Here is a 16,317-nt window from a genome sequence, read left to right on the forward strand (position 1 = left end):
GGCTAGGTAGCTTTGAAAAGTTTTTTTTCCCGTAATAAATAAAATAAACATTCAAAACTCCATTTTTTGTTTACTTGGGTTATTTTTGTTTGATATTTACATTTGTTTAATGATCTTAAACAGTGTGGAGAAACTATGCAAAAAAATAAGACTTTGAGAAGGGGACATTCTTTTTTTATGACACCTTAACTAACCAACTGAAAAAAACAAAAATCACGAAATTATCATTTACTTTAATGGAATAGGCTGGAGCCCCTAACTCAACCCTGATTACCACAGACTTCGCCATTCCCTTTACTTTCCACACCTTTTCTAGAGCATGTTCCAACCTAATTTGCCAGTTACTCGTGTTCCTTCTTCTTGATGTTGATGTCACTTGTGATTGCCTTTTTGTGTTGTTCCAACAACACCCATGATATGGCCATGACTCAAAAGTGTAGGGATTTAAAGAACAGACTTTTGACATTTAAAGTAGTTGAGCGGTAGCAAGTAAGTTACTGTCAAACCTCACAGCTGGTGAGACCAAGGAGGTGCATGAGTCAGTCAACCAGTCTAGTGAATCAGATCATAAAAACAGTAATGCAGAGCAAGAAGTGCATTTTTCTGTGCAACCAGGAGCAACATGGAGCACAGCTTGATGAAACAGCACAGACCTACTTTACTATTTATGGCATTTGGAAGATATCTGAAGATTGTTTCAAATGTCTAAATTACAGAATGAAGCCTGGGTCTGCCACTAATGCAGGTATGTAGATAAAAGAAGTGTTCTCCATCATACCTGTATGTCCAGATAAAATATCATCACATGTTCTTGTGCTATTTGCTCACGATCTGTGAGTTTGGAGTGTTTTCAAAAGTTTGGAGCATTTTCAAAGGCCTTAATTTTTAACACTTCGTTCGGCACACTTAAGTCCAGTAGATCAACTAGCTTCACCGGGCATTTGGGGACTGTTCACAACACTTAGTAAAGTTACATAAATCGAACAACTTTAAACCCATGTATTTTACCACATGCAAGACTTATAGTTTTTAACAAGGCTCCTTTGTGTTTTTTCCCGGTCATTTGAGTAATCTGTCCTGCTTTTAGCCTGAAGTCAACAAACTTTGGTCAGAGCTCTTTTAATCAACAGACTTAGCTGCATTGAGCCAGCGCTGACAAAGGAAAGCAGACTAATTGACCTCCCTCCCCTTGCTTCACTCTTTCCTCCACTATAACTCTGCTGCCGCTGCCACCCAGTGTATTTCCATGGCAACCTAGCGATTGTAAGGATGGTATGGAAACGTCAAACATTTAGTGGGCTTGGATTGTTGCACACAAAAGACCAGTGACCTACATGTGGAGCAAAAATGGAGGCTTTTCCCAGAATGGCCAAGCAGAGACCAGAAAAGAAATACAATCATACTCACACACGCACACACACACACACACACACACACACACACGCACAACTTTATTTTTTGCATCGTTGCAAACAGCCCAACAGAACTAGGGTTCATTAATCCCACACATTAACAAGGACATTTTTCACTTATGATTTATTATGTAGGAATTATATTAATACTTTTTGTAAATAATCATGGCTGTATAAGTGCCCTAAACACTTATCTGTATACAGTTAATACTGTCCATTCTTTCTCCAACAGCACGTCAAACCATATGTAGTTTCTTCCATGGACACGGGATATACAGTATGCTTGTAAATGGGTAGAAAATGGCGGAATGCTGCCTTGTAAAGCAACATTCTTGGCTGGTCAGCAATCAGGGGCCATGTTTGCCTGTCCTAATCTGGCAGCAGCAGATAGTCTTTATAGCTACCTCTGCGTCATCAATCAGCCCAGCTACTCAGGGCCCTGTCGACAGTAGTAGGGGTCACGTTGTCACCACAGAAACCGTATTTAAAAGCAGCCATATAAATGATATAGGCTTTTGGCATGACACAAAGAAAAAGTGACAGAGGGAGATGGGATTCGACTGGTCCTGTGTGAGCTGTCTTTAGACAGAATTAGGCTTCAGTTTGAATAAGACAATGAGTCAACCCTTCTGTCTGTGGAAAGATACACCTTAGAATCATTGTTATGCTGGCTACTTGGTTTTTAGATGCTTTAAATATCATTATTGCTTCTCTTGGGGGTATTTTAGTTTTAGATTATAAAAAATAAATTTCTGTACCATTGTAATATAGGTACATTTGCAACATACAGTAATACATTCTGACTTCTAAGCAAATGTCAACTAACATTTCCATTGCAAGCTTCAACAAACTTGCCATGAATAAAATTTGTATTCTTAATATAATTGTTTTAGTGTTTTATTTATATAGCCAATTTTAATCCGCAAAAGCGAGCCTTGTTGCATGCATTACACCAAATACAAATGCAGTACTGCAAGCAAGGAGAGACAAAGTCATGTTGTGTTCCTAACATGCATTTGGGTGTGTGTGTCTGGGGGGGGTGGGAGGTATGGGGGTTAGGGGGGGAGATGTTAGATCCTAGTGGGAGTTGCTTAAGGGCACCTTAACAAGGGGGGATTCGTACTGTTAGATTTGTCCACACTAGGACATCTTGTACTTGATTAATTAAGTAGGATGGGTCTTCCACAAACTACTGAGGCTCCTCATTGTTGAATTAATTAATTTTGAAATTATTAAAATACCTTTTTTCTTCAAACTTCAATCATCCAATATGCCAAATACCAAACAAGAGTCACTGCCAACAGTCAAGATATTAGCATTGGCAGAGAAGATTTTGCAAATTTTTCATGGGCGCAATACACATCCTCAGTTCTACTGTTCACCCCACAAATGCATGTTCCTTACAAATGTGGCACGATTTAAAAGGGAAAGAAAAAGGCTTTCGCTTTTCTTTATTGCTGTAGATGTAGACCCAAAAGCGAAGAGGAAACTTATGATTAGAGTGGATGTTTTGTTTAATGTATTATAAGAGGTCACGTGAACCAAGAATCCAAGAGCATCCCAGGGTGAGCAGCGAGTGGGTCAGTTGCTGGGCAAGGCAGAAAAGCTGATGGCGAGTACAGAGGGGGTCCTTGGATCAGTTGAGGAGAGGAGGGAATTGAGAAGACAATGTGGAGCCAGGCTGGGTGAAGGACACTGCGGTGAGAAGTTGAGAGGCACTGGTGGGGAAACTGGGAATCAAACAGGGAATTCTCAGAAAAGTGCTGACACTGGACACAGGCATGGAGGCCAAAGTACCACTCATGGAAGTGGGAAACATCTGGCGCCTGCTTGTCAATCAGGCAGGATCTTTAAACTCAGTCACAGATTAGTTGCAGGTGCGTTAGAATTAGAGTCCCTCCAGAAGCTGCCCTGCCCAGTCTGAAACAAGAAAGCTGTCGACAAGCAGTGTGCTTGTCGACAGCTTTCATGACTCTGTTTGCAGAATCATCTTTATTTTCCAAGTATGTCAAAAACACACAAGGAATGTGTCTCCGGTAGTTGGAGCCGCTCTCGTACGACAACAGACAGTCAATTGACAGAGAATACTTTTGAGACATAAAGACATAAAAAAGACAGTCATTGAGCAATAAAAGGCTACCAGTCATGTGGTAATGCCAGTACAATTTATTTATTTATTTATGTTTTACAATTGTGCAAAATGATGCAGTCCTCTAGCAATTAGAGCAGTTTGAAATGACTAATAGAAAAATAGTCCAGTGCAATTACCACTGTGAAAAGGGCGCAGAGACTTCAAGAAACTGATGCAGTTTAAAGTGACTAGTCTGGGACAATGTCAATTGTGCAAATGGTGCAGATGCTATTCAAGCACATGTGTGGCCAGTATTGGTCAACAACAGATATGCCAATAGTGCAGAGTTGTCAGGATTCAGGTTGCAAGTTGGACCCAGATGCAGAGAGGACAGGGAGGTGAGTTTGTGAACAAAGGTTTATTGCAGCTTGGAACTGAACAAAGGAACTCTGAGAACTAAATCCGGGATTGGCAGGGTTCCAACGAGGGCCGGTCTGGCAGGGTAGGAGTCTGGGTTGTCGGTGGGCCGCAAGAGGTGAGCACTGGTTTGCAGGGAGCAAGGGCAGATGGCAGACTGGGGACAAAGAACAAGAATGAGGTAGAGATAAACTCACAAGGTCTTCGGGAAGCAAAAGATAGGCAAGGTGGCTAGGCTACGAACTCGACGTAGAGCGTTGATAGTCTGGCGACGAGTTGGAGTCCCACAGCGTCTTGAGCAGTCAGGCATAATTAGGATGACAAGGTGCAGCTGCTAGACTCCAACACATCAACCTTGCAAAGCACTCATGACACACACACACACACACACACTGGAAGAGGCGGTGACCAGGATGTGGAGGGTCTTTTTGTATTTTGCATGCTCTTGTCTTAGTTCTGGCAGCGTGCAAGTTTTCAAGAGTGGGTACGGGGGGTTGTACCGACAATCTTTTCAGCAGTTTTGATTTTCCGTTACAGTCGGACTTTGTCCTGTTTTGTAGCAGCACAAAACCAGATTGTGATGGAAGAACACAGGACTGATTCGATGACTGCTGTGTCAAACTGCCTCAACAGCTCCTGTGGCAAACCGTGCGTCCTCAGAAGCCGCAGGAAGCACATCCTCTGCTGGGCCTTTTTGAGGATGGAGTTGATGTTGATCTCCCACTTCAGGTCCTGAGAGACTGTAATTCCCATGAACTTGAAGGTCTCGACGGTTGACACAGGGCAGTTGGAGAGCGTGAGGGGCAGCTGTGGCGAAGGATGCCTCCTGAAGTCCACGATCATCTCTACAATCATGAGTGTGTTCAGCTCCAGGTTGTATCGGCCGCACCACAGCTCCAGTTGCTCCACTTCCTGTCGATACGCAAACTCGTCACTGTCTTTGATGAGGCGAATGTCACTGGTGTCATCTGGAAACTTCAGGAGTTTGACAGCCGGGTGCATTGAGGTGCAGTCGTTCGTGTAGAGAGAGAAGAGAAGCGGCGAGAGGACACAGCCTTGGGGTGCACCGGTGCTGGTATGCATGTAGATGAGCTGGTGTCCCCCAGCCTCACCTGTTGTGTCCTGTCCATCAGGAAGCCGCAAATCCACTGGCAGATGGCAGGCGAGACGCTGAGCTGGAGAAGCTTGGAAGAGAGGTGTTCGGGGATGATGGGTTGAACACAGAGCTGAAGACCACGAACAGGATCCTCGCGTACGTCCCCGTACCGTCGAGGTGTTCTAGGATGAAGTGCAGTCCCATGTTGACTGCATCATCCGCAGACCTCTTTGCTCTTGAGGCAAACTGCAGGGTTCCAGGAGGGGACCTGTGACGCTCTTGAGGTGGTTGCAAGGGAAGGTCCTTGGACCATAGCCACACCATCTGACCTGATACTCGGGGGCAGGGGATTGGTGACAGTCAGCCAGCCGCTTATTCCTTTCCGCCGAGCTGTCCACTGTTCCGTTCATGACAGAACGAACTGGCCATAACATGGACCCAGCAGACTCAGACCCGGTGCGCAAAGCCCTTCAAGTGCAGGGTCGACGCCTCTCGAAGCTGGATGAGCAGCTTGTTGCCCTCCAACTTCATCTAGAGGGACTGTCAAGGCATCAGGGCAATATGATGAGACAGGTGGCCTTGCAGTCTGAACTTTTTATGAAAATGATTCAAGAGAAGGAACCAGTTGGCACAACACCCGATACCGCCATGGTACCAACATTTCCATGTGAAGCGGTCACCATGCAGCCTCCTCCGCTGCTGTCTGCCCACAGCTCTCTCGACCGGAAAGGTTCTCTGGAGATTCTGGGAACATTAAGCCGTTCATCACTCAGTGCGAACTCCACTTTGAGCTGCAGGCAGCCGCCTTCCCCACCGAGCGGGCAAAAATCGCTTTCGTCATTTCCCACCTGACTGGTCGTGCGGAGGCGTGGGCTACTGCTGAATGGAGCCGCAATTCCGCCGCGTGTCATTCATGGGCTTTTTTCATAAAGACTATGACTACACATTTTTCAATTTTCCACACCAGATCGTGAGGCAGCTCGCTCCCTTGTCACCTTACAACAAAGCAAGCGCAGGGTGTCAGATTATGCGATTGACTTTCGCATTCTAGCTGCTGAGAGTCAGTGGAATAATCGGGCGCCTTTTTTCAAGGACTATCCCCCGCCGTCAGGGATCATTTAGTCCCGCTAGACCTGCCGACCGACTTAGACACTCTCATCGCTCTCGCCGTAAAAATCGACAAGGGGCTTTTGGATTGCGAGCTGGATGGAGATAGGCGGAGGGCTGCGTCACCGCACACTTGGAGGACGAGCCTCGGTGACCAGCCAAACCAAGGCAGATCCCCTGTTTCCGGTCTCAACCCACTGGCTAGCGTCCCCACGGATGAACCCATGCAACTGGGCAGGTTCCGTCTCTCCCCTGAGGAACGTCAACGCCGGCTGAGGGAAGGGCGGTGCTTCTACTGCGGTCAGTTGGGTCATTCCGTGGGCAACTGTCACGTCAAAGTTGCCGGTGCCGGTAGCAAGGGCACAGGAGAGGTGAGTCTGAATTTCATCAAGGAAGACCCTACACAGGTCCTTCCATAGTGACACTATGCTCTCCTGATCAAGAAATTCATACACCTGTATTAATTGACTCTGGTTCTGACGCAAACTTACTTAACTCCCTCCTCGTTAGACGTATGCACCTTAGAACCTTTCAAATAAAACGCCATCGCAACACCTATGCTGCAGACAGCAGTTTTATGGGCAAGATCACTCACCGCACCCAAACACTCACATTGACATTTCCTGTTTCTCACTCGGAACGCATTAGTTTTCATGTTTTTGACGCCATGAATCATGACCTTATTTTAGGGAACCCATGGTTGAAATTACATAACCCCCACGTTGACTGGTCCTCCGGGCAGGTTATGTCATGGGGCAGCAATTGCGCCTGGAACTGTTTCAGGCCGCCATGTGATGTTCAGGGCTATGTTTCTAATGAAAATCCACAGACCCCATCTGGGGATCCTGATTTATCTCAAGTGCCCACCTGTTACCAGGATATTAAAGACGTTTTTTCCAAGTCCAAGGCCAAATCCCTTGCACCCCACAGACCTTATGACTGTGCTGTTGACTTGCTGCCTGGAACCACACCCCCACGAGGGAGGTTGTTCTCTCTTTCAGGGCCGGAACACAAGGCCATGACGGAGTACGTGGAAGAATCACTGGCAGCCGGGATCATTCGCCCATCTTCATCCCCTGCGGGACCAGGATTTTACTTTGTGGACAAGAAGGACAACACCCTGCGACCCTGTATCAATTACCGGGGTCTCAACGAGATAACTGTAAAGAACAGGTACCCTCTTCCTCTCATCTCCACCGCCTTTGAGTTCCTGGAGGGAGCCAAGATTTTCACCAAACAAGACTTAAGAAATGCGTATCATCAAGTCAGGATAAGGGCGGGGGATGAATGGAAAACAGCATGCAACACACCAATGGGACATTATGAGTATTTGGTAATGCCTTTTGGACTTAATAACGCTCCAACTGTTTTCCAAAACCTTGTCAATGATGTCCTGCATGACATGTTGAATGTGCATGTTTTTGTCTATTTGGACGACATTTTGATATTCTCCCCGGATGAGGAGACTCACATTATTCATGTCCGCTCTGTATTACAGCGGTTACTGCAGAATCAACTATATGTCAAGGCTGAGAAATGTGAGTTCCACAAGGCGTCCGTTTCTTTTCTGGGTTTCGTCCTGGCTCAAGGTGAAGTCAAAATGGACCCTTGCAAAGTCGATGCCGTTATTAATTGGCCTACTCCCACGTCACGCAAAGATGTACAAAGGTTCTTAGGGTTCGCAAACTTCTACAGAAAATTCATCAGAAATTTCAGTTTCATAGCCTCTCCTTTGCATGATCTTACCTCGCCACACAGACCTTTTGTATGGAACCCGCTTTGTCAGGCAGCTTTTCAGAAACTTAAATCGAGCTTTACCTCCGCTCCCATCCTTACTTTGCCAGATCTCAAACAGCAGTTTGTGGTAGAAGTCGATGCGTCTGATGTCGGAATAGGAGCAGTGCTCTCCCAGAAATCTCTCAAGGATGATCCTTGTGCTTTTCTCTCCAAAAAACTGACCCCAGCTGAGAGAAATTATGACATTGGTGACCGTCGGAGGACTCCGGCCCCGAACTACAAAGTGGGTCAGCAAGTTTGGCTCTCGACCTAACATATTCCACTCCGGGTGGAGTCCAAGAAGCTCGCTCCGAGGTTCGTTGGACCCTTCCCCATCACAAAGATCATCAACCCTGTCACCATGAAGCTGAGGCTCCCAAGGTCGATGCGGGTCCACCCTGCTTTTCACGTCAGCCTACTCAAGCCAGCCCGGGAGTCCCCTCTGATCCCGCCTTCCAGGCCCCCTCCTCCCCCCCGGTTTGTGGATGGGGGCCCTGTCTTCTCTGTGAAGCGGCTGTTGTCGTCTTGTCGGAGGGGGAGGGGGTTTAATATCTGGTGGACTGGGAGGGCTAAGGGCCTGAGGAACGTTCATGGGTGCCGTCTGCGTTTATCATAGATGACTCGCTCATTCGGGACTTCCACGTTGCGCACCCAGGGGCCGTCTGGGGCCGGCCGTTAAGGGGGGGGTACTGTCATGGGTGTGTGTTCCGATTTTTGTCTTCCCCCTGTTTCACACACACCTGCTCCTGAAAGCATCTTCACCACCTGTGCCTCGTTCACCCTAATTACCCCTTGCATTTAACCTCGTGTCTCATTCTCTCTCATCGCCAGTTTGTTGTACCTTGTCGTCGCGTTCCAGCATTCCTTGTTTCGACGTCACCGACTCATAGTAAGACTAGACCCTGTTCCGATTATTGACCTTGCCTCTTTGCCTCACGTTTTTTGGATACTGTTGCCTTTTCGGATTGCTTGCCTGTGGACCGACCTTGCTCGTTTATTAAACCTTCCTTTTGTGAAACTGTCCATTTGTTTTGGAGCTGTGCAATTTGGGTCCTGTCCGCTGTTCCGTTCATGACAGACAGAGACTAACAGGCTTGACTGTGGTTGATACGTTGTGCAGAGTGGAGATACGAGAGGTTTTTCTGATCAGTCCAAATAAGGAAGGTGATTTCCAAGCCCTCCAACCAGTGCCTCCATTCCTGACGTGCCACCACCACGGCTAGCAACTCACGATTTTCCCACATTGTAATTTCTTTCTGCCGGGCTGAGTCCTGGGATAACCTGGGAGACCTGGGAACTTCTGTGTTCCGAGGTTCCGTTGGGACAGAATGGCTCCTACTTCGATGTCCGACGCATCCACCTCCACAAATTGGAGGGAAGGATCAGGGTGCGCGGCACGGTGACCGACTGGTTAGAGCGTCAGCCTCACAGTTCTGAGGTGCGGGGTTCAATCCCCATCGCCGCCTGTGTGGAGTTTGTATGTTCTCCCCGTGCCTGCATGGGTTTTCTCCGGGCACTCCGGTTTCCTCCCACATCCCAAAAACATGCATTAATTGGAGACTCTAAATTGCCCGTAGGCATGACTGTGAGTGTGAATGGTTGTTTGTTTCTATGTGCCCTGCGATTGGCTGGCAACCAGTTCAGGGTGTACCCCGCCTCCTGCCCGATGACAGCTGGGATAGGCTCCAGCACGCCCGCGACCCTAGTGAGGAGAAGCGGCTCAGAAAATGGATGGATGGATCAGGGTGCTTCAAGGATGGGAGCACTCGTGAAGAGGGACTTAACCTTGGTGAAAGCCCTGTTGGCATCATTGGTCCAACAGAAAGGGGATTTGGTGAAGGTAAGTTGAATCAAAGGGACCGCTCCTTTACTCTATTCTCAGATGAAACAACGGTAAAACTAGGCAAAGCCCAGGAACCGTTTTAGCTTCTTGCAGTTGCTAGGGGTTGCCTCGATCTCAACTGAGTCAGGCTTGAGTTGACCTTTGGCAATGATGTAACCTAGGAAGCACACAGAGGGGACATGGAACTCATATTTAATGTATCTATCTGGCTTGTTCTCCAGGAGCCTCTGCAGAACCATCCTCACGTGCTGATGGTGCTCCTCAAAAGAATGAAAATGAAGCAGTTAAGCACATCTCGGTGGAGATAGTTCATCAGGCCCTGGAAAACTGCAGTGGCTATGGATGAGGTGATAAGCGCTTCTGAGGTCTAATTTGATGAAAAGTTGAGCGTGACAGAAAGGCTCGAATGAGGGATCAATTAGAGGCAGCGGGTACTTGTCTTTAACAGTTATTTTGTTAAGACCCTGAAAGTGTATACAGTGCAGTGTCTTTTCTACAAAGAAGAATCCCGCTCCTACGGGCGAGGAGGAGAGGTGGATGAGACCAGAAGCCAGAGACTCTGAAATGTAGATTTACATGACCTCTCTTTCGGGTTGAGACAGACTGTAGAATTTTCTGGTGGGTAGGGGGTGACCCCATGAGGAGGTCTATGGCACAGTCGTAAGGGCAGTGGAGGGACAAGGTGTGAGCCAGTTCTTTACTGAAAACTGCAGCTAAATCGTGATACACTGAGGGCACTTAAGGAGTTCTAGGGCAGTGAGCTTTTTTTTTTTTAATGAATGCACTTGCGTTGCAGAGCTGAGGCATACTGAGTGATAGTGAGTGCTCCACCCCAAGATCTTGCCCAAGGACCTGTCTATTAGCAGATTATGGAGCTTTAGCCAGGGGAGACCTAGAATGGCATGAGACAAGGAAGAGATGATGACAAACCGTTAAATGGATTCATGATGATGCTCTGAGGTGGTGAGCACAAGAGAATAGTGTGGTGAGTCCATCCATCCATCCATTTTCTGTACCGCTTATCCTCACTAAAAAAATTATGCCACCATCTACAGCTACTTTCAGAGCAGTAAGTGGCTTGAGGGGGATTTTTGCTTGTACAACAAAGTCTTGGTCTATGAAGTTATCCTCTGCTCCAGAATCCACAAAAATCTGAAGAGGTAGAGTATTCAAATTGTAATTTATGGTAGCCGAGGGAGTGAAATGTGAAGGAGAGCAAGAAAGATAAGAGGTTTGGCTCACCAGAGTGCTCTACTCCTCTGATGAGCCAGGTCTTTTGGCCGAACTGGACAGGTGACCGCAAGGTGTCCAGCTTGTCGGCAGTAAAAGCATAACCTGTTATCCATATGCCGCTGCCGTTTCATGATGGTCAGACGAGTGTGGCCGAGCCGCATGGGTTCCTCCAGGGGTTGAGGGGGAACTGGAGCCTGGGCAGTGCAAGTGGTCTGCCCAACGGGGCTGTCAAGAAGACCTGGTTTCTACGTGCTCGCTCTCGTCTCCGTTCACTAAGGTGATTACCAAGTTTAATAGCTAAGGCAATCAAAGCTTTGAAAGAGGAAGGCTCATATTGGGTTGCCAACTCATCTTTAATTGCCTCCGACAAATTCTGAGGAAACAGTGTAATTAAGGGTGATTCGTCCCACCCACATTCCACGGCCAAAATCCTGAATTCAATGGAATAATTAGCGACTGATTACGAACCCTGCACCAGCGCAAAAAGACGATTTCTGGCCTCTCTTCCCCGCACTGGGTGCTCAAATACCTTATGCATCTCCAATAAAAAAATATCAGTTGAACTCAAAATGGGAGACCCTTTCTCCCAAAAAGCAGTAACATAAAAGGCAATCTTGGCCGCATCAGAAGAGTAATTTAAGGACTGTAAATCAAAAAACAAATTACAGTTAAGCCAAAAATTACTGCATGAACCTAATTCTCCGGAATAAAACTCCAGTGTGGGAACAAATGTTTACAAAGGAGGAGCAGGAAAAGCAGGCAACATGGGAGCGTGGGGGGTACTCACAGAAGAGGCTTGGTTGGCACTGGGTTGGTTAATTTGGGTGAGCTTGGCATTAATCTGTTGAACATTGAGTGACAGAGGCTGTAGAGTCCATTACCACTTGTTAGGTCAGATGACAAAAATGTTATGGGGTCAGTTAAAATTCATATTTGCATTGTTTATATGTTATGTAAAACATCCACGTAACGTCAAGCAGGTTTTCACAACTATAGTTTAGCTAAAAAGGAGGTTTTTATGACACATATTGAGTCCTCCCCAAACATACCCAAAGCTCAAGAAGGTGTGGTTACTCTATCCACCGCAAGGGCTACCAGAAGTGACGTTGCAATTGTCAAACACAGCGCGCGACACTGTAGACGCAATGGCGAGCAACGTGTTGGAATATGACGAGGAGGAGTATTTCGACTTACAGGAGCACCCGATTGAACTTGGCATCGTCAAACCATACATGTTTGAGCCAATCAGGAGGTCGGAACCTGACAGTGATGACGACGAGCAGCCAAGTAGCAGCTGTACAACAGAAAAAGAGAGTGGCCACTGGCTCAATGTGACAGTATCAAAAGCACATCTTTTTATACAGTCATGGCTTGAAATAATGGCACCCCAGGGGTAGCAATTTTTTTTAGCACGAGGATACTTATTATATATTCATGTATGTTTCAGTGACACGGCACAAGCTTTTACATAGTATGCAGTATTCCTATATATTGTGTGGCCCTTGCTCGAGTAGCGTTATAACACGCTGCACAGAAAGTCTTTGCAGTGTCTATTGGCTTGTCATATATGCAAAAGTACAGACAACAGGACTGAAAAGTACTGCGTGGGCCTTTTTTTCCTACTCCCCAGTGCATAGTGACCATAATAGAGTTGTCGGTATATACAAGGAAATCCTCACCTCCTGTCTGCGCCGCCGCACCGTGGCGGCTGCGAGATTTATTTCTCTTGCTGGCAGTTGAGGTCCCGATGGCCGTAGGAAAAATAGTTGGCACCACAGCTGATTTCAGCCTCTACCTCTGTATCCAATGCTTTCTCAAAACACGCCAGTTCGAAGTGATTAGCACAGAGCTTGGAATGCTTACTATGCACCCATAGCTGACCATGCTTCTTCCCCTGTTGATTGACTTTCCTTATCCACTGGTCACGTATTCCTTTTTCACTTGGAAAGCCACAAAAACGCTTGCCACTGCCTGAACCATTTATACAACCAAATGCCACACAAAGAAACCATTGTGACATCGCTAAATCATGTGACAACAAATAAACAAGGACGGGAACAAAAGCATGGAACAATAGCACACAACGCCGAATGAACAGGCTGTTTGACTCGTGTGACGTCGTAGTCGGGTAGATCCGAAGACCGGAAGGCGCTAGATGCAAATAGCAGGAGGCACATTCTGAATCATATTTATCGATTTAACGGTTGTATATCTGCTATATAATCACTTCGAAATGGCAGATGTGGTTTGTAAAGGGGTTCTAGAGTTATCAAGAAAAAATTCAACATCTTTGTCCTCTCACCTTGAAGGAGCTGGTCGTGTTTCTCAACCAAAATTTCTTGGGCACAGAGAGCTTCCTTTAAATTGCAGTGGTTTGCTGGGTCCATTCTTTTGGCCAAATGTTTCTCTATCGTCTGTCTTTATTGCTGTAGATGTGGACCCAAAAGCGAAGAGGAGACTTATGGTTAGAGTGGATTTTTTGTTTAATGTATCATAAGAGGTCACATGAACAGTCCAAGAGTGTCGCAGGGCGACCAGCAAGTGCGTCAGTGTTTGGGTGAGGCAGGGAAGCTGATGGCTAGTGCAGCGGGGGTCCGTGGATCAGTTGGGAAGAGGAGGGATTTCAGAAGACAATCTGAAGCCAGGCTGGGTGAAGGACACTGCGGTGAGAAGTTGAGAGACACTGGTGGAGAAAGACAGGGTATCAAACAAGGAATTCTCAGAAAAATGGTGACACTGAAGACATGCGTGTAGGACAAAGTACCACTAGTGGAAGCGGGAAAAATCTGGGGCCTGCTTGTAGATCAGGCAGAATCTTTCAACTCAGTTGATGACAGATTAGTTGCAGGTCCGCAAGAATGAGTGCCCCTCCAGAAGTTGGTCAGCCCAGCCTGAAGCAAGAAATCAGTTGATAAGCAGTATGGTGCAGGAAATGAACCCACCAAAACAAAACGAGTATTTCCCTAGATACCACAATAAAATTGTAAAGAAGCAATGTTACAACAAAGAAATAATCTACAACCAAACACAAATATCTTTACTTTTAAGACATTAAGTCTGATTAGTAACTAATTTGCTGCATATCTTCTTTCCAGAATCACTAAATACTATATACTATTTGTATCCATTAGTGTGTGTGTGTGTGTGTGTATATCTATTTATATATGCGGCACGGGAGCCGACTGGCACATCTGCCTCACAGTCCTGAGGAGCGGGATTCAAATCCCTGCGCCGCCTTTGTGGAGGTTGCATGTTCACCCCGTGCCTGGGTGGGTTTTCTCCAGGTATTCCGGTTTCCTTCCACATCCCAAAAACATGCGTGGTAGGTTGATTGAAGATTCTAAATTGCCCGTAGGTGTGAATGTGAGTGCGCATGCTTGTTTTTTTAGATGTGCTCTGTGACTGGCTGGCAACACAGCTCGAAGGTAGCCTGGATAGGCTCCAGCACGCCCGTGACCCTAGTGAGGATAAGCGGTACAGAAAATGGATGGATGAATGAATGAATGTATATATATATATATGGAAAGTATATATATATATATATATATATATATATATATATATATATGGAAAGTAGACCCCTTTAAATTTTTTCAGTCTTTGTTATGTTGCAGCCATTTGCTAAAATCTCGAAGGTTCTTTTTTTCCCCCTCATTAATGTACACACAGCACCCCATATAGACAGACAAAAACAAAATTGTTAATTTTTTTGCAGATTTGTAACAACAGACAAACTGAAATATCACACAGCAGTAAGTATTCAGACCCTTTGCTCAGTATTTAGTAGAAGCACACTTTTGAGCTAATACAGCCATGACTCTTTTTGGGAATGATGCATCCTGAAGGTTTTTGTTCAGGATATCCCTGTACTTGGCCACATTCATCTTTCCTTCGATTGCAAGCAGTCGTCTTGTCCATGCAGCTGAAAAACATCCCCACAGCATGATGCTACCACCACCATGCTTCACTGTTGGGACTGTATTGGACAGGTGATGAGCAGTGCCTGGTTTTCTCCAAACATATCACTTAGACTTTAGGCCAAAAAGTTCTATCTTGGTCTCATCAGATCAGAGAATCTTATTTCTTACCATCTTTCATCTCAAATTTAATGGGGTCTACTTTCCGTACACACACACACACACAAATATATATATATATATATATATATATATATATATACACGTAGACACCCATTTATACTCATATGACCACCTGTGGTAACTGTCGTGTCTTTATTAATTTACTGTATACAGGTATCTGTATTTTGATTATGTGTGAGGGTGGCACGGTGACGACTGGTTAGTACATCTTCCTCACAGTTCTGAGTACCCGGGTTCAAATTGGGCCTCACCTGTGTGGAGTTTTCATGTTCTCCCCGTACCTGCGTGGGTTTTCTCGATGTGCTCTGGTTTCCACCCACATTCCAAAGACATGCATGGTAGGTTAATTGAAGACTCTAAATTGCCCGTAGGTGCGAATGTGAGTGTGAATGGTTGTTTGTTTATATGTGCCCTGCAATTGGCTGGCGACTAGTTCAGGGTGTACCCCGCCTCTCGCCCTGAGTCAGCTGGGATAGGCTCCAGTACGGCCGTGACCCTAGTGAGGATAAGAGGTACGGAAAATGGATGGATGGATTATGTGTGAAAGACTACCCAGAGACAACCTACACAAGAACAGAAGAAAATGCAAACTCCATTCAGAAAGGCCCAGTCCAACATCGATTCAAAATCAGAACCTGTCAGGCGCTCATCAGTGGGTCACTGTGCTTGTGCTGTCAAACAATTAAAATGTGGTGTAAAACATGACTGACTCGCATCAACTCTACAGCAATATTGGCTGCTACTCTCATTCTGACCACTGGGTGGTGATCAAGTCTTATGCGAACTCACCACTCTCAGCACTTTATTGTGTGATTACACGCTTGAAATTGCAAAACATCTGCCCCAGTTGTCCCTGCATGTCAGCACTGATCAGACAGCAGACGGGTTTCTCCGTCTTGATTCACCTGCAGTCACCTGAGATGGAGGAAATTACAGGCGCAGGAAATGGGTAACAGATGTGCAATTACGGAAACAGGGATTTGTACTTAGCACACTCAATGCTGCTGCCTTCCGTAATAACCATCAACATACAGACAAAAAAAAAACAACGCAAATACAAGTATATTAGTTGACATAACCATGTGTTAAGCATGCGTGCTTGAAAAAAAAAAAAACAGTTTGTCATGTAACATTGCACCAATACTTGTCTAACTTTTTTTACTTTTTTACCCAAGTGACGCTTGTCTTCAGCCATGTGTGTTTGTGCATGTTAGTTAGCATCAGCATCCAGCAATCCAGCATCCATTCATTTTCCGTACCAC

General features: G+C 46.0%; 1 long non-coding RNA gene across 1 annotated transcript; it reads right to left on the bottom strand.

Moving 5' to 3' along the window:
• Positions 1 to 3,882: 3,882 nt before the first annotated feature.
• On the bottom strand, positions 3,883 to 12,931 carry LOC133475855 (uncharacterized). The gene is made up of 4 exons (XR_009787948.1): positions 12,635 to 12,931; positions 12,150 to 12,249; positions 11,743 to 11,796; positions 3,883 to 4,057 (listed from the first exon to the last, which is right to left on the bottom strand). It is a non-coding gene; the product is annotated as an uncharacterized LOC133475855 (long non-coding RNA).
• Positions 12,932 to 16,317: the final 3,386 nt, after the last annotated feature.

The sequence above is a fragment of the Phyllopteryx taeniolatus genome, chromosome 3, assembly GCF_024500385.1.
Source record: "Phyllopteryx taeniolatus isolate TA_2022b chromosome 3, UOR_Ptae_1.2, whole genome shotgun sequence".
Classification (NCBI taxonomy): Eukaryota; Metazoa; Chordata; class Actinopteri; order Syngnathiformes; family Syngnathidae; genus Phyllopteryx; species Phyllopteryx taeniolatus.